General features: G+C 36.9%; 1 protein-coding gene across 9 annotated transcripts in view; it reads left to right on the plus strand.

The window, feature by feature from the left end:
• LRFN5 (leucine rich repeat and fibronectin type III domain containing 5) overlaps nt 1-18,512 on the plus strand; it is a 258,300-nt gene that overhangs the window by 5,213 nt on the left and 234,575 nt on the right. The window contains exon 2 of one of the 9 annotated variants that reach the window (XM_078053618.1): nt 54-179. The exons of 7 other annotated variants lie outside the window; for them this stretch is intronic. The gene's annotated coding sequence lies outside the window, so the exon portion shown is untranslated. The remainder of the gene's footprint in view (nt 1-53; nt 180-18,512) is intronic. One more of the 9 variants, XM_078053617.1, reaches the window with a different exon arrangement.

Genomic DNA, 18,512 nt, shown 5'->3' on the forward strand with positions numbered 1-18,512 from the left:
CATGTTGAACCTGTCTGAAGATGCCAGAGATTAAAATTCCATTTTTCCTTCAGGCTATGTTTGCCACGGACCATTTGGTATCCAACCCTCCCCAGACTGTGGAGTGCCAGAGGGTGTTTGGTTTCCACCCATCATTTCAGGCAAGGATCGTTTTGACCCTTCTCTACCTCTGGTGCCAGGTTGTTTTCCTTTCCTTATTGTGGAGGAGCTTGCCAGATCTTTTAGTAGTTGTAAATTACGCATCGGGAGACTTTAATCTGAAATGGAGTTTTCTTGGAACTTGCTTTGCTTGAAAGGGAATTCATTGTCACGGGCTTGTGTGCTGAGATATGGTATTTAACTGCGAGCGTTTGCTTAGATATGACAGAATAGATCCATGAAAGAAGTCATTTTTATATCTAGAGGAGCAAGGCTAAAACCATAACCACTAACCCAATGCCATCCCCAGCTATATTGTCTCGGTTGTGGAGCTTGTGTGTGCGTGGTTTGTTTGGTTGGTTTGGGTTTGCTTGTTTCTGTATAATATGTATTTTGAAAATTCTTGCCAGTGCATTGATTTACAAGGAATAGGGTGGATTTGCGACTGCCTAATTAACATATTGGGTCTGATACGTTAAAACGGAGATTCCCATGGCTGGCAGAGTCAGACCAAATTTAGCGAACTTCCAAAGCCCCTTACCCTTGCACCTTATTTCTCTCATTTCCTTTTTCCATCACCTCTGCGTCCCCCTGCAGAAATTTCATTCCTTTCTCGAGACCATTGGGATTAACAAGATAAAGCACTTGCAAAGTAGTCTCATCAATGTTTTATTCCATAGTGAAGGCGGTCTGAATAATTCAGCTAAGGAGTGCTCGTTTCTGTCCTGCTTTCGGTAGCTGCCTGCTGGGTGCACCCAGCGGAGAAGATTTGGCCCGGCCAAGTGCAAGGCGCCCTGCTCTTGGAGGCAGCCACTGGAGATGCGCCGAAGGTTTCTCTTTGCTAAAGCCGCTTAGAAAAGTGTCGGGGCGCTGCCTCTTTTTCTCTGCTTGCTGACTATCTATAGATACCCATATGATGGCATTTGCAGACTACAAGCTGGCCACTAGCTAGCTGCTCTCGCTGTCCCTGCGCGTTGATGTCCCTGACTCCTCTGGAGTCTGGGCTCCGCTGCTGCTGCAGCCCTCGCAGGCTGGTGGTGCTACAAGGCCGTATATGCAGCGGGCTTGGGGGCTGGGCTCTGCCACTGCAGCTGCCAGGCCCTCGTGGACACTTTTTGGGGAGGGGCAGGAGAGCTCAGCAGGCCCCCTGGCAGACAGTAGGCGCATCATGGCTGAGGTGGTGGCCTGGATGTGAGAGGGAGGTGGAGAGAGACGCGTGGAGGGCAGTGAAGTCCTGCCTGACTTCCTGCGCCTGCAATCCTCCACCCTCTTGTAAATGAATATGCAAGAACATAGAAGGAAAGCTGGCTGCAAAAACGCCTTGATACTCAAATATTGCACGATTTCTCAGGATTCAAAACCTGAAACTAAGTGTGTTTATACTAGATTTCCATTTTTTCCTCTCTCTTTTCTCCCTTCTTGCTCTCCTGGATTTAATTAGGTCATTTATACTCCTGTTTTCTCTCCAGTTGGAATACCACTGAAAAGACAACTCCTCCTCCCCCCACTCCCATGCGCAATAAACGTGAAGGCGGTGAGGGCCCCTCTTCAGATAGATTTACTCTATAAGTTCCAGCTCTAGGGAGAACCAAGAAAGGATACAGAGGGTAACTCGACTTTAACAGTAAAGCAAGTCCACACTCTACTCTCTGTAGACTCACAAAGAAAAGGGTACTGCCTGAATAAAAACTAAAAATAAGTGGGAATTTGGGAGGAATTAGGTGAGGGTTTTTTGTTTCTTTTATCTTCTTTTTAGGTTAGTGTATTTGTATTTCCCCCATCACTCAGCAAATCCTGGTCAGAAAACTGATTGGTGTGTACTAACAATCTCACAAAGACACTTCTTTGTCCCCCAGATTTCTCCAGAATATTATTACAACAGAAACTATATCATACTCATAATATTTGTTAGCAAATAAAGGCATACCTCTTTAGAGGGTACTCAAGAAAGAAGGAATGCTGGTGCGGAATATAAGTACCTGGGAAAATAATGTGTTTTTTACATCTCCCTCCTCATTTCACTTCTCTCTGGCCTTTTCACTATTCTGCAGGTTAAGTCTTGTCTTTGTGTCCTCATCCTGAGGGAAGGCAAAACAAATGCATTAACTGATTGTTGAGTGCTTAGAAGCCTAAACGTAGATTATGGTGTGATTCATGTTTTAAAACGCCATTCACTTGTGCAGATGGGAGTTAGGTGGAATGTCAAAACCAAATAGGCCTCCTTGCACAGAGTTTCTTATATAGAAGTTACTTAAAAATGGAGATTTCTGCCTCTCTTCCCTTCTCCCTTGTTGGAGTGACAGAGAGGTACACACCAGGTAGTTTGAAGATCTGAGTCCACTGACCTTGTACTTAGATGGAGCTGGCTTGTCTCACTAATGGGTTAAGACTGTCAGGTGTTAATAGGATATTTCCCACAAAATGTTCCTTCCTTTTAGTCTCTCTTATGCTTACCAGCGAGAGGGGAAGAAAAATAGGGCAGTCAGGACCCCCATGGGAACCGAGGTGAGCCTGTAGGCAGGTGGGAAGAACTTGCCACTTGACTCCTGTCCCCCAGACCATTTCTTTTAGTCACTTTTTCCTTTTCTCTTTTCAAGAGGAGAATGACCTTGAGCAACACCAGTCCTCTGTCTTCACACACCTCTTTTCCTCTCCAAACATGTGATGTATGTACGAATATACACACATATGCCTATCTACTTCAATTTTGAAATATGAGATTCCTGTGTTTTGAGTGATTTGGGAGGGGTTTATTAGGATATATCTTTGACTAATACAAGCCAGAGGTGAATTTTTTTTCCCTTTTTTCTCATGAGGGGATAGCAAGAGCTGTGGTCATGTGAAGGAAAATTGTCCCACCTTTATCCCCTCTTCCATCATTTTTGTCTCCTCTGTCATTAAATGCATTCTTGGTGTTTAAGTGACCATCATATGTTATATCTGCCTTTCATCTTTTTCCTGAATGACTATCAGTTCCCTTTTGTTCATTTAAACCAGTGTTCTGTTTCCTCTTGCTGCTTGAAGCACTTTAGGCTTGGTAGTTTGGCTGAGTTTTCTAGCTGGTGAAATTAGGTCCTCGCTTTCTGCTGATACTATTGCTGTGTTGTTTTGTGGTTGGGATGAGATGCTTGCAGATATCTAACAATGTCCCTGCCTCTACATAAAACTACCCTGTAATAAGCTCCATATCAAATCTATTCAGTAATTTTAAGAAAAAATTACAATGAATAAGATTGCTAATAAATATGTGCCCATTTTGAGGTTGGAGGAAGACTACTTAAAACTTTCTAGTGGCTTAACTGGCTAATCTACTGACTGATCCCAGTGATTGTTATTTTTCATTTACTTAGGAAAGTAACATATTGACATTACTTTCAGAGTTTTGTGTATAGGGGAATCAGTTCTAACTTTTATGTTTTATTGAAGAATAAATACATAATTTAGGCCTTTAAATAAATAGGATATATGACTAACAGGTAATTTTGCTACATCATTCCACTGACACGCATGTACATAGCTCTGCCTTATCAATAAACCTTGAAAGTGAGACTACTTATTATATTTCTACAGACCACATTTTTATTCCTGTGGCATCCTTCAATCAGTGAGGACTATTTAAAACCTAAGGCAGTAATAATTTGTCCATTACATGGTGTGTGCATGGTGAAATTAAGAAGAATTATGTTTATCAGTATTGAAGCTATTCTGGTTGGAAGTGAACCATTTTTGTTATGCCCTATCAACATAAATTGTATGTTATTATGAAAACTCCAGTTTTGTATAACAAGAGATAGAAATATAAGAATTTAATTCAGAGTTAGTTAATGCCATTTTAAAGCTTTTCATCATGGTATTCTGATAGATACTGTTCTGACAGAATGCTTTTTACTGAACTATGACATAATTTAATACTAATTATGAAGATGGTTAGCAAGTGAGAGAAAATTATAATGGAATTACATGGTTACATAAATGCACTATCATCTTGCTGATACCAAGTAAACCACATGAAAGGGCTTTATTATTAAACTACAAGCTATATCAGTAAGGTTTCTCAGAAATTGGCTTTGATGGCCTATTTTTATTAAGTTACAAACTTGGTCACATTGGGACGAAAATGTGAATTGATTAATTTGTGCCTTCCTAGATAATATATATCTTTTTATAAAAGAAATCTGTCTAACCGTAAACCTCATGTTATTCTTTTCTTTGTGGGAGCATATATGCAATTCATTGCTTTAAAAAACCTTCCAAAGAAATATTTTGAATTTAATGTTATGAAGAACAATTGCAGAATTACCATCTGATATTGAATCTATTTTAGATTTTATAGCAGAAAGGGTCTAGAAAAGAAGTAATAAGATAAACATATAAAGTTGTAGGATCTTTTTATTTCCAACTCTGGAAACAGTTTCTGAATTCTTGGAAAAAGACAGAAAGAAAACGCTAATTAGTTCAATATATACTCAATTATAACTAGTGTATTTAACCAGAGATAGAAGCCAAAACAGAGTTGTTTATAATACTCTATTCTTACTTTGCCCTGTGCAGCTCTTTTGAGGAAATACTAAAGAGACCTGAAGGATGCATTCTCAGTCGCTCCCTGCATTCCGTTCCCCATGTTGACTTCCCATTTCCTGTCTTGAAGTAGGTTTTTCATGAATCTTAGTGGTGTTGCTTCCAAAGTTATAGGATATTTGCATTAAAGTGATTTAGTAGTGGGAACATATCAACTCTGTTATGAAAACTTTCTCTTCTTTGGAAATACAGGCTGTGGTATTTTCTTAGCATTACCTCTTTTTGTTATTTTTTCAATGGTATTAAAATTAGGTTATTAAATGATTTATGTGGATTTATTAGTGTTAAAGCATTTGTATTAACAACATTGGGGAGGGTATGTACTATGGTGACCGCTGTGAATTGTGTAAGACTGTTGAATCACAGACTGGTACCTCTGAAACAAATAATACATTATATGTTAAAAAAAAAAAAAAAGAAGAAGAAGAAGAAGATAGCAGGAAGGGAAAAATGAAGGGGGGGAATCGGAGGGAGAGACGAACCATGAGAGACTATGGACTCTGAGAAACAAACTGAGGGTTCGAGGGGGGGATGGGTTAGCCTGGTGATGGGTATTAAAGAGGGCACGTTCTGCATGGAGCACTGGGTGTTATAGGCAAACAATGAATCATGGAACACTACATCAAAAACTAATGATGTAATGTGTGGTGATTAACATAACATAATAAAATAAAATAAATGCATACTATTTACATGGCAATAGTGAACACTGCATAGAGTAGTAAATATGTTTTTTTTTACATGGATACTGTTATATCACTACTATTCACAGATAGTTTAATTTCACGTGTCTCATTTAATAGAAATGTGCCTACCTTTACATTGAAATTTAAGGGTTATTTATAAGAATTATGTAGGATATTTGCCATGTATTGACTGTTCAAATGTCAGGCACTTTAACAACCTATAACGAGACATTGAATCCTGACCTCAAGGAACTTATTGTCTTAGTAACAGGAAAGATGTAAACAAATACATAAGCTTGAAAGTAACTGATATTTTTTTTTTTATTCTATTTTGATATTTTTTGCTTTGTAGTAAAAGAGAAGAGGACATTTGGAAATTGTTACTGTGTTTTATGGAGGTTGATATTGTGCAGTAGTTAGAAGCATGAACTTTGGGATTTCACAAACCTATGTTTTAGGCTTATGTAACCTTGAGCAAGTCTTGTAACCTCTCTGAGCCTTAGTGTCCTCACCTATAAGATGAAGCTAATAATAAAAGACACTTAACTGCTATCATTACCATCATCATTATCATTTCATCATTAGCTATCCTGAGGGTAAATGAGAAAAGTAAAGGGGTAGTAATTGGATGATGTCAAAGCCTATGCTTGGGATCCTAGACCCTCAGGGCTCCAGGGAATGCTAAAGCTCATCCAAACCAAGCACCACACAGTCCACTCTCTTCAGAAACCAAGCAGATGTAAATGTAAAAATGTAAATGTAATGTAAAAAACAAAACAAAACAAAACAAAACAGGAAATCTGGCTGGGTTAAAGAAATTATAGGTTGAAGGATCTTTGGTACACTGGTGAGTGCATGATTTACCCAAGACATTCAAATTTAAATTCATTTTACCCCTTGATGCGTCTGGCATCATAAACTCTCTGGGTTACTCTGACATCTGTTCAAATTTAAATTTTATCTAAAGCATCCCTGCCAAGTGGTCATCTTGACTAAGCTTGAGTATCTTCAGTTATTCTAAAATCACTCCACCTAAACTGGATTATTCCATTTTTGTATAGGCATATTATCAAATTTATTTTTGGAGTTGAGCCGAACATCTGACATCCTTGGCTTGTAATTAATTTTAATATGGGAGGAGGGGCACACAATAAGTCTAATTCCCAATGACAGTACCTCAAATATTTAAACTGGGTTACTTGAGATCCCCAATCCATGATTGCTTTGTTTATGATTAAACATAACTCGACCTGGGTGCCTGGGTGGCTCAGTTGGTTAAGCGTCGGCCTTTGGCTCAGGTCATGACAGGAATCCTGGATAGAGCCCCACTTCAGGGTCCCTGCTCAGCTTCTCCTTGCTTCTCCCTCTGACCCTCCCCACTCTCATCCTTTCTCTCTCAAATAAATAAATAAAATCTTTAACAGAAAAATAATAAAATAAATAAACATAACTAGCCCTAAACTGATTTGGGACAGTTTTCTATGCGTCATGATTTCAAGGCCTTTACCTTTTATACTCAATAAATGTTATCTATCATATGTCTTTATCACTACCTCCAGTTTGTTTTTCTCACCTTACATGGAAGTATGATAGCCACTCCAGCAAACCACGCGGGTTGACTAGCGTAGCATTGAGCAGAACCATTATTTCCTTGCTTTTGGAACAGAGAAAGCAGGTACATGCTATGCTGTAATCGTCTATCCAGCACTCATGTCACACTACCTATTTGATCAATGCCTTCTCTCCTTTTGAGCCCGAACAAGGCATTGGAGTCCTTAACATATACCTCTAAGATGCTACAACTCATCAACCCACGTTCTGTCACGAGATTAAAATTATTTGCCATTCTGAGTCTAGACACTAGTGAAGATATCTGAGATTGGGGCACCTGGCTGGCTCAAATGGTTGGGCGTCTGCCTTCGGCTCAGGTCATGATCTCCAGGTCCTGGGATCGAGCCCCATGTTGCAGCTCCCAACTCAGTGGGGAGTCTGCTTCTCCCTATCTCTCTGCCTCTCCTCCCTGCTTGTGCTTTCTCTATCTCTGTCTCTGTCTCTCTCTCTCAAATGAATAAAATCTTAAAAAAAAAAAGATATCTGAGATCACTTTCACATCATATTTCTCAGCCTATCATCATATGATTTGCTCATAATGGTCAAATTACTTAATTCTTTTCTACTAAATATTGAGAGAAAAAGTAACATAAATATTATAGTAGTATTCGTAATGTATATGAGAAACAATGAAATGGAGCAAGATAAGAAGAGTAGATTTTCATCTTATCCTAAGGTGATGGAAGGATCTGGCTGCATCTTGGGCTCTCTGATCTAGAAAAGAATGACTCAAGGCTTCTTTGATTCTTTTAAAAACATTTATTCATCATTTAATGCATGCTTCCCTATTCTGCTAAGTAACTATTTCTCCTTTGAGACACAAAAGCCAAATGGCATAGAAGCCACTCTGGGGAAACTGTGATCTAGAGTGAGAAACAAATATTCTCTCAGAGAGACAACCCTAGTCCTGAGTCGGTCTTGATGATACTTACGTCTTTGCGTCTTAATTTACCCTTAAACCTAGATGATACTGATTTCTAGACTATTTACCAAGTCAGTTTGTGTTACCTCCTCCATAAATGAATAAAATTACCTCATATGGAGGCTCCCAGCAGTTTCTCCAGCCTCCATATGAGGTCACCCGATTTCTAATAAGGGGAAAATAATCTGAATACAGAAGGAAATAACAGTAAAACCCCCTTTGTCTGGTATCCTTGCAGGATGAGTCTTCAACTCATCTGTCTATCAACATTCTCCATAGCCTCGAATGTTATTCTTTTTAGGCATCATGTTTAAAAATGTTTCTTTTAAAAGTTTTACTTTTAATGCCAATGCTAATAGTTATTAAAATTGACTCACCAATTCTAAATAGTTAACCGTTTCTTAACGATTTCAGGTCTTTGTTGTATATATTAGTGATTGTGGAAAGCCCTCAGGAACCAATCCATGGCATGTTTAAGGCAGTTTGTACTGATATGAAAATTTCCCCAACTTCTTTTCTTTCCTGTCTGTGTATGATTTTTCATTGATTTTTTTTTTTATTTCCTTGCTCTCACGTAGCAAACTTTTTCAGTGCGTGTGTTTTCTTTTTTAACTCAGTGATGGGAACTTATTAACAAAATGACAAGATTGTTAGCTATCTTTGTGAACTAAGAGCCTGAGGATGAATAACATTCCAAGACCTCCTCTGCTAAGGAAAGCGGGAGTTTTCCTTCATGTAGTTTATATGGAAAGTACTGAAAAATTCTAATATATCTTGGATAATAAATATAATAGATGATGATCATCATCATAAGTAAATTTTCTGAGAATATTCTCTGTGCCAGGCACTGTTGGTTTTTACTTTCTTCTAATCCTACCTACAACTTAGGTGTTATTATATTCCTTTTTTTGGAGGAGCAAGTTGAGGCTGAGGGCAGTTAACTTACTTGTCCAAGATTATATGACTAATAGATGATAGGGCTAAAATTCAAATTCAAATACTTCTGATTCTAAAAAGGCTGTATCTGCTGTACTTAGGAGACATCCATTTTCAGCTGCCTCTTAAAGCTGTTTTCTGTTGACTGTTACATAAATGTGTTTTTAACCTTCATCAAGGAGTAGGGCCATCCTCTGGATATGTACCTTATTCTTAATTTCTTTTCCTTTATGGTACTCTGTGAATTACCATATTTTATATCTGGAAGTTTATGAAAAACTTTATGGTTACTGATTAGGGGATTTGGTAGCTATTTGTTTGGAGAAATGTTTGATCCTGGGTCTGGGATATAAGTATATCTTAAACGTTTTTTTGCGAAACTAGACTGTGTGATTTTGGGTGATTTACTCTTTCTAATTTCCAATTCCCATCTGCAAAAGTGTATTGCAAGCCAGTGTAAACTAGCTGGTATATCTTAAGTAATTAATAAATAATTGTTCCCTATAGCACTTTTCCTAGTACAGAAGAACCAGAGAATTCTGTAAATGTTAGGATCAAGTGGAACTTGGAGATCATTAATGATGATTTATCATTAAAATGTTTGCATTTGTCTAATTGTGCTCTGCATTCCATTTACCTCTTATTCCCATTACTATGTTATTTGTGCAGCTGTTACTGTCATTAATGAGTGCTTCAGTCTATACCTCCAGTTACCTCCTTCCTTTGAGACAGGGCCAGAAAAAAAGTCAAATAACAAATTCATTTTGTCGTCTTGAATCCAGATTTCTATGCTGTTATTTCAATGACAGAGGGGCCTGACAGTCAGCCAAAATCTGATGCTTAAGCATAGATGTATTTGTTGGCAGAACAGACCATTTCTAGATTAAGCCCTGTAGTGTGTGCCCATCTGTGATTTACTTTCTTACTTCCTCTGGTGAACTCAATATGGCCACACATTCATTACAGGTATTCCCATCAAGAGTAGGTGTCTATTTGCCTTCCCCTTGAATCTGGACTGGCCTTGCAACTTGCTTTGGCAGGAAGTGGCAGAAGTAATGTGGTATATCTTCCAAGCTGAATCCTCCAGAGATCATACACCCCTCACTCTTGCCCTCCTGGAAAAAAATGTTACTATCATGTGAAGAAGCCTGGGGTCCCCTGCTGGAAACAAGTGGCCTGGCTGACACCAGCACTAGTGGCAAGACATGCGAATGAGGCCTCCTTTCAGCATCCACATACAATTGAGCTTCCAGGTAATTATAGTCACAGGAATGACCACAAATGAGACCAGCAGAAGAACTAGCTCAAATTGATGACTTACAAATCATGAACAAATAAAATGCTTATTATTTTAAACCACTAAGTTATGGGGCAGGAATAGATAACTGAGACACACCTTTGGGTAATGGGATATAGCCAGCCATTATGCCTATTTTGGAAGACAAACCTGTCTCTTTCCCCACCCCCCCTTTTAAAATATTTGTTTATTTATTTGAGAGAGAGAGAGAAAGCTCACGCGAGTAGGGGGAGGAGTAGAAGGGGAGGGAGAGAAGCAGACTCCCTGCTGAGTGTGGAACCCCAGGTGGGGTTCCATCTCAGAACACTGAGATCATGACCTCAGCCAAAACCAAGAGTCAGATGCTTAACTGACTGCACCACCCAGGTGCCCTTCCCCACTCCCTTTTTTATACTTTCAAAAAATATTTGTTACATATCTACAAGATCTAGGCATGCTGCCCCATACCTATGGATTCTTGGACTTTTGAAAAAGAATACATTCCTTTCTTAAACTTCTGGAAGTATTTGCTGATTCCTCAAATGCCTCAAATTTCCTCAAAACTCCCTTTCCTAAGGTGTTTCCTAACATGGCTGAATGTATATGGGAATTAATTTTGATTTGCCTATTTACTACTGTACCTATTTATCACTGCATTAGAGAAGCTTCTCTGAAAGGGCTGTCCTCTTATGCTAGAGATCATGCTATTCACCTAAAGTCCAAGGGAGAATTTGTCTTTGTTTCTCTAAGTTGCTTTTTGGGCTTGGTTTGGTTCAGAATGACATTTTGTCATTTCTGCAAGATTTTATGTTACCTTCTAATTATGTTTCAGTGACTCATATTTACTATTCATTTCTTCTGTAAATTGAATCTAGATTGCACAATTACTTTATTCTGGGACTTTATACACCCTCATTTTATTTAATAATGTTCTCATTTATGTATCAAATTATTCTACAAGCATTTGACATACTGTTACAGGTATAATAAGGTGCAGGGTGTAGACCATGGGGCAGTATAATTATAATAGCTTCATAACTTTCTGATTATTATTTATTTGTAAAAAATACATAGTTACAAAATGAATGCAGTCCAATTCAGTGTTTTTACTTTTAGTTAAAGAGATACATTTGTGAGAGGATGCATAGGAATGCAAGTCATGTTCACATAAATATTTTCTATGGAGGTGTTGCCCAATGAATTTGAAAGTCTCCCTGGAATATATCAAATATGAACTATTTTATTTACATTTTCTTATTGCTATATCTTTCTGTGATTTTAGAGTTTAATATAAGGTAGGTAATGTATGTTGTACTAATCATTTGAAATTTCTGCTAGTGAATACTAAAATAGCCAAGTACATATTCCATCTGCTGCATGTTGCAATGTACATAAAGATTTATTTTCTTAGCATGATATGTATCAATTTCCAGGATCCCATCTGCAGACTCCAGAGTGAGTATGGTGTCTCAGCATGTCCCTTCAGTGGTCACCAAACTTGTAGGGGAGGAAAAATAATTTTCCCTCTACCCTTCAAGATTCTTGGCTAAACTCCCCACCCCCCGCCTCATAATAAAAATACAGATAAACAGGAGAAAAACAGAAATTTAACAACATGTATACCTCCTGTATACATAGAAGATACCCAGAAAAACTGAATAACTCCTCTAAATGGCCCAAGCCATCACTTTATTATTTTTTTTAAGATTTTATTTATTTATTTGACAGAGAGAGACACAGCGAAAGAGGGAACACAAGCAGGGGGAGTGGGAGAGGGAGAAGCAGGCTTCCTGCTGAGCAGGGAGCCCGATGTGGGGCTCGATCCCAGGACCCCGGGATCATGACCTGAACCAAAGGCAGACGCTTAACGACTGAGCCACTCAGGCACCCAAGCCATCACCTTAAATACCATCTCCAACTAAAGACCCCCCCACCAAAAAAAAGATATTAGAGGGGAGGGGAAACCAGTTGGGGGAGATTCCCAGACAAAACATAATAATGGTTGTTATGGGTATGGTTGATATGTAGATTGTGCCTCTTCCACTATTGATAAGAATTTTTAGAGAATTAGTTAATCCTCCTCTCCCTGGTACAGAAAAGAAGACACCCTTACAAATGGAGACTTCTCTTATAAATTTGAATGTCTGTTACAAAAGGGTGACTTCTACTTGGTTTTTAGAGCCTTTCCTGTGTCTACTATTTCTTAAAAGTAATCAACCTAAATTAATCTTTATGCCAAAGAGGCTTATTTTGGGGTGGCAAATTCTCCCCTTGCTTTAAGATTTCTTAGCAAGTTTTGTTATTTGTGGCAACAAATTAAAAGTGGTCAAGCCATCATCCGACTATAAAATCTTTAAAATGAATGGCTCTAGAGGCACCCAGCTGGCTCAGTCGGTGGAGCATGCAATGCCTGATCCTCAGGGTTGTGGGTTCCAGCCTCAAGTTGGGTGCAGAGATTACTTAAGAATAAAATCTTGTAAAAAATAAATAAAAAGTAAAAGATTAATAAAATGAATGGCTCTAATAGATTTTAGCTAAAGAAAATTGCATCTGTCTATTAATCATGGAGAAGTTAAATAACACCTGTAATATATACGTAAGTCAGGCTTCATTTTACTATAATAAAACAGTAAGAGACTATTCATACACAAACACATAAATTGTTTATATTTATCAAATACCAAATCGTTATTAATATGCAGGCTATATATTGTACTGCTAGCAATTATCACACTTTAAAAGAAGAATGTGAATAAATCCTTGGATAAATGGTTGTGGAAAAATAATCGTCTTTTATTCATTGTCAAATAACGTGTAGTAAAATTATAAGAAAGAAAATGACAATGACTGAATTTAAATATAAATTTTAAAAGTCTCAGGTAGCTTCTTTTTCTTTTTCTCTTTGTAAAGCAGAGATCACACAAATCCTGAATAATTGTAACTTTGCATTTGTTTTCATGGTGTTTTTCAGCCTTCTGAAGTGTAGCATTCTCCATTATGATTTATGCATTTCTTAAAATTGCGCACTTTTTTTGATAAGACTAAATCCGTATTTTCTGACCAACTTTCTTTCCACTATAATTTAATTTAAATGTTATAGGCAGTAATAATGAACTGAGTTTTAACTGGGACAGGCCATCGTTTTGTACTGATTCTCTGGTAGGCTTTCAGTTGAAAGAAGGAAGTAATAAACCCCTGGCTTGGGGTGAGCCGGGTCAGTTTGAGAGACACTGCTTCAGCATAGGGTCAGCCCAACTGTTCAAACTCAGCCTTCCATCTCCTTAAAGGCTCATTGCTGTTCCCTCAGGACTGCAGTGTTCCTATGGTCATTAAATAAAGAAACTTCCATTTGAAAAATAAAATGGCTAAAATTAATACCTGTGGGGATTTTGAAAAAAATGTCTGTGTGTTTGAGTTCCTATTAAGTGGTCCATCAGAGAAGTAATCAAACACACCTGTGTTTTTTAGGGAACTCCAACATAATGCAGTTACTGGTATAGGGACCCTCTATTAAATGGTTTTAATAATCAATTTTCAGTGTCTTTATTATAAAATTCATGAAGAAAAATGTAGCTCTCACTCTCTAGCCTAACTGTAAGCAATATGTACTCATTTTTTTTTAAGATTTTATTTTTAAGTAATCTCTACACCCAAAATGGGGCTCAAACTCACAACCCTGAGATAAAAAATCACATGCTCCACCGACTCAGCCAGGCAGGTACCCCCAATATCTACTCATATTTCTATTATATTTTCATTTCCCTGGGCAGGCTTCTTAAGGTATCATCCATTCTTTAAAGGTTGGATATTTGCCTTCATTTTAGTTTATTTCAATATAGTGGAGATAGAAACATCCCTTTTGTAGTCAGTTTTGGCTAGCATACCCTAAAATTTACTAACTAATTATAGTGAAATCACAACTCTGCATTCTTCGTTGAGAAGTTGGTGGCAGCCTGTGAAGAAAATAATGTAGTGTGGTTAGCCAATGTTCCTGTTTCCTCTAGTGGAATGTGACTAGTTTAATCAATTACATAGGCACAAGAAGTTCCTAAATTACCAATAAGGAAATGGTTCCTGGCCACTATATATAAAATATTTTAATATCAAATATCTCTAGCTTCATCTAGCCAAGGTTTGAAATAATTTTGTTGGGGAGCAAGAATTTCCTGTCCTCTTCTAGGTCCTTCCAGCTGGACTGAGAATCAAATTGACATGAGACAGATTAACAGGAGAAAATCAAATTTAATGTTGTATGTACCAGGAATTCACACAGACATGGAAATTCCAAAGACAGCCAGGCAAAATGAGGTATATATGTCATTCTGAACTAGGGAGAAAGGGTAGAGGTGTGGAACCTCAGAGGGAAGGAATGCAATTCACATAGCACTAATAAGAAGAGCAGATATTTGGTAATCAGATATTTTCCCTGCCATATCGGTGAGTCACTCAGATAAAAATTATCTTTGGTAATAACCTCTATTCTGGGAAAGACCTCCAATTTAGATTCTTTTGTGTAGTTAAAGGAAGGACAAAATTTTCTCTTGAGCCTTCCGGGTCTGCCTTCAGCTCAAAATAGTCCACATGCTGAAGTGGCGTATTTTGAGGGGACCTCAAAAAAAAAAAACAAAAAAACATATTTTGTAATTTTAAGTATAGTCCAAGACATTGCACTTTTAATCAGTCAGTGTGGACTGAAATTTGAATGACTGGTTAGTTTTCCTGCAGTTAATCCTTTTGTGGAAGTATCATTGCTATTATTTAATTAAAATCAACACTAGATTGTTCATAATTGTGAACAAGGAGAATGTGATGTAATATATCATTTGCAACCTCTTCAGGTGATTCTATAGAGGGAAAAACATTGAGCTAGATGGTTATCAGCAAAAATAGAATATAGCAAAAGATATAAAAATAGCACTCTCTTCCCTGTATTTTTCAATCTGAGCAGAGCACTCATTGTATGATTCTGCATGAAATCTGCAAAGTGCTGAGACTCACTTTTAATTGAGGTAACCCTGAGCTTTTTGAAGTATAGCCAGTGACAGACCAAAGTGACATTTTGATTAAACAGTGGTTGAATTATGAAATCCTGTTACTCTCCATCACTGCTGGCAACTTTAATTGGAGTATAAGGTCCAACTAAAGGTAAAACAACAAAGCAAAAACAAAGGAACAAATAACGGAATCATGGTACCTTTTTATATCGGTTCTCTCACAGTTCACACATACACAGACTTATAATTTTCTTCATTCCCTTCTTTTGTTCTTTTGTTTGAATCAATAAAGAATGTCCTTCTGATTCTTTTTTCCTTTTTTCTTTGTCTTAGTTCTAAAAATTGGCTAATTCCAGATAAAAGATCTTAATTACAGTTTATTCAGTCGCCAGTTTAATTTTTAATGAAGCACCTCTAAGGATATACTCTTTGCTAGTATTTGCATTCAAATTTTCCTAAGATATATATTGCTGTATTATCTTCATCATGATTAAGTGATGGATGCTTAGAGATACATTAATGACTCAGAGAGGAGGGTACAGTGGCAGAGTGCTTTTCATTACAGAGTACTTCAGTGTTGTTAAAGGATAGGATCAAAGTATGGCTTTGAAATTTATCTCGCAGATGTAGTTATGCAGGTCAAAGGTACATTACAAGAAAGTTTATTGCAGTGTGATTTATAATAGCAAAAACATATTTTATAAAACACTGTACAGCCTAAGTATTTATCAATAATGGGCAGGTTTCTTAACGAAATATTGTGCTGCTCTTTAAATAACTGAAATAGATCTATATTTGTTGATAAAGAAAGCTGTCCAATATATATGGTTACATAAGAATAGAAGTTATGGGGGCTATAAAAAATATACCTACATGTATTCAGATACACATAAATGCATATTTATAAATTAACATTCTTTGGAAGTATACACACACACAAAAAAGTAGATGGTGGTTTCCTCCAGGTAGGAGGGTCAAATGATTTTCAATTTTATCCTTTTATAGACCTTGACACTTTTTTGCTTTGTACATGTAATAATTCATAATAATAAAAAGCTTAAATAGGGCGCCTGGGTGGCTCGGTTGGTTAAGCGACTGCCTTCGGCTCAGGTCATGATCCTGGAGTCCCTGGATCGAGTCCCGCATCGGGCTCCCTGCTCGGCAAGGAGTCTGTTTCTCCCTCTGACCCTCCCCCCCTTTCATGTGCTCTCTCTCATTCTCTCTCTCTCAAATAAATAAATAAAATCTTAAAAAAAAAAAAAAAAAAAAAAAAAAAAGCTTAAATATAGGGTTTAAATAGCCATTATTGTTATAGATCAAATAAAATTAAAAATGAATATTCTAAGTAATGAAACTACATGCTAGATGTTATACTATTAGATAAGTCAACAAAAATATCAATGATATTTACAAATTTATTTTTTATAAATAAATTGTAGAAATTTAGCAACCAAGCTTATCTAGAATATTGTTTGCACTGTTTAAAACAAACTAAATATCTGCCTCTTAAAGAGCATTTCCTTAACAATATGAAATACCAAACAGTGCTCAATTGCTTCAGAGTTCCTTCTCTGCCTTATATTGCAACTTTTTAAAGGAAAACTATCTATGAAACTTAAATATTTACTTTAATCTAAAGTAATAGGTAAATTTCACTTCCATGATAAAGGATGTTTCATTCTGGGTTTTATTTAAGTTCACAACTCTTTGTTTCTGGAGATTGGAATTTTGAGTGTTTTGTGTTAGCATTGGACAACCAGCACAAAGTTTGCCCTGAAAGATGAAAGATGGATAGATGAAAGATTGGATCTTTAAATCAAAAAAGAATTAACTTTTTTCTATAATCTTAATGTAACTTGAAGATAAAATTATGTTTTCTAATTTATTCCAATTTATTAAAAAACTAAATAAAACAAAACAAAACAGAAGTATATAGGAGGTCCTGCTACACCAGTCTAGAAAAATGATAATAGGGAAAGAAAATACCACTGAATTCCACATTAACAGAGATTAAAGTATTATTTGAATTTTGTACAGAAGTATGAAGCTAAACTTTTTTTTTTAAAGATTTTATTTATTCATTTGACAGAGAGAGAGTGAAAGATAGAGGGAGGCAGAGGGAGAAGGAGAAGCAGACTCCCTGCTGAGCAGATAGCTTGATCCTAGGACCCTGGGATCATGACCTGAGCCAAAAGCAGATGCTTACCTGACTGAGCCACCCACGTGCGGCCCCCCTCGCCTTTTTTTTTTTTTAAGATTTTATTTAGAAGCTAAACTCTTTTTTAAAGATTTTATTTATTTATTTGAGAGAGAGTGAGAGAGGGAGCATGAGTGTGTGAAGGGCAGAGGGAGAAGTAGGCTCCCCGCTGAGCAGGGAGCCCAATGCAGGACTCCAGGATCATGACCTGAGCTGAAGGCAGACGCTTAACTGACTGAGACACCCAGGCGCCCTGTAAAGTTAAATCTTAACAACTTTTGGAGCTCAACTTTTGGAGGCTATTTTTAACAACAACAAAATAAATAATTACAACTATGCATATTCCTAGAGTAAGAAAAACACTCAAATCTTACCATTCCGAGGTACATTTTCAAATAATAGTTATCAATAGCATAAATGGATAGTTTTTATTTCACATTTAACTTAAACAGCATAATTCTAAGGAAGTTAATTTCTTAAAATTTCTTTTCCACTTTTTTATTGAGATATAATTCAAATACTGCGTGTCACCCTTTTGAAGTGTACAATTTAGTGGTTTTTATTATAATCACAAAGTTGCGCAACCATCACCACTATCTAATTCCAGAACTTTTTTTTATCTCTCCCCAAAGACACTCTATATCTATTAGCAATCACTGCCTATTTCCCCCTCCCAGGAGTTTAAGTTTTTTTTTTTGGGGGGGGTGGGGGGGTTGAGGAAGTGGGCAGAAAGAAAAAAAAGTACACCAAAACCAAACTGGGGCTTTTTTTTTTTTTAATTAATTTTCCTAAGGACCTTTTTAAATCTTTGTTCTTTTGAAGCATTCTTGTAGATATTTTTTTCATTTATCAAGTTTTATTCTGTGAGATCCTCTTTTGTCTATGCATTTGATTCTAGCAGTTATTCCACATCATTCATAGAATTCATGAAATCCTAATTTTTATAAATGAAATTGCAGTTTACTATAGATATGCAACATGTTTGTAATGTGAGAGTAATGATAAAGAAGTTGACAGCGTGGTCAAAGATGTAGCTCTCTCTATTGATCTATCTGACCATCTATCTATACTGGTGTGAAGTGGAAAGAGAGATTTGAATGGGATTGATTCTATAAGTGAATGGTTCATTAGTGAATATTGTCTTACAGTGATACTTTTTGATGCATTAAACAAT

This window comes from Halichoerus grypus, chromosome 8 (genome assembly GCF_964656455.1).
Source record: "Halichoerus grypus chromosome 8, mHalGry1.hap1.1, whole genome shotgun sequence".
Classification (NCBI taxonomy): Eukaryota; Metazoa; Chordata; class Mammalia; order Carnivora; family Phocidae; genus Halichoerus; species Halichoerus grypus.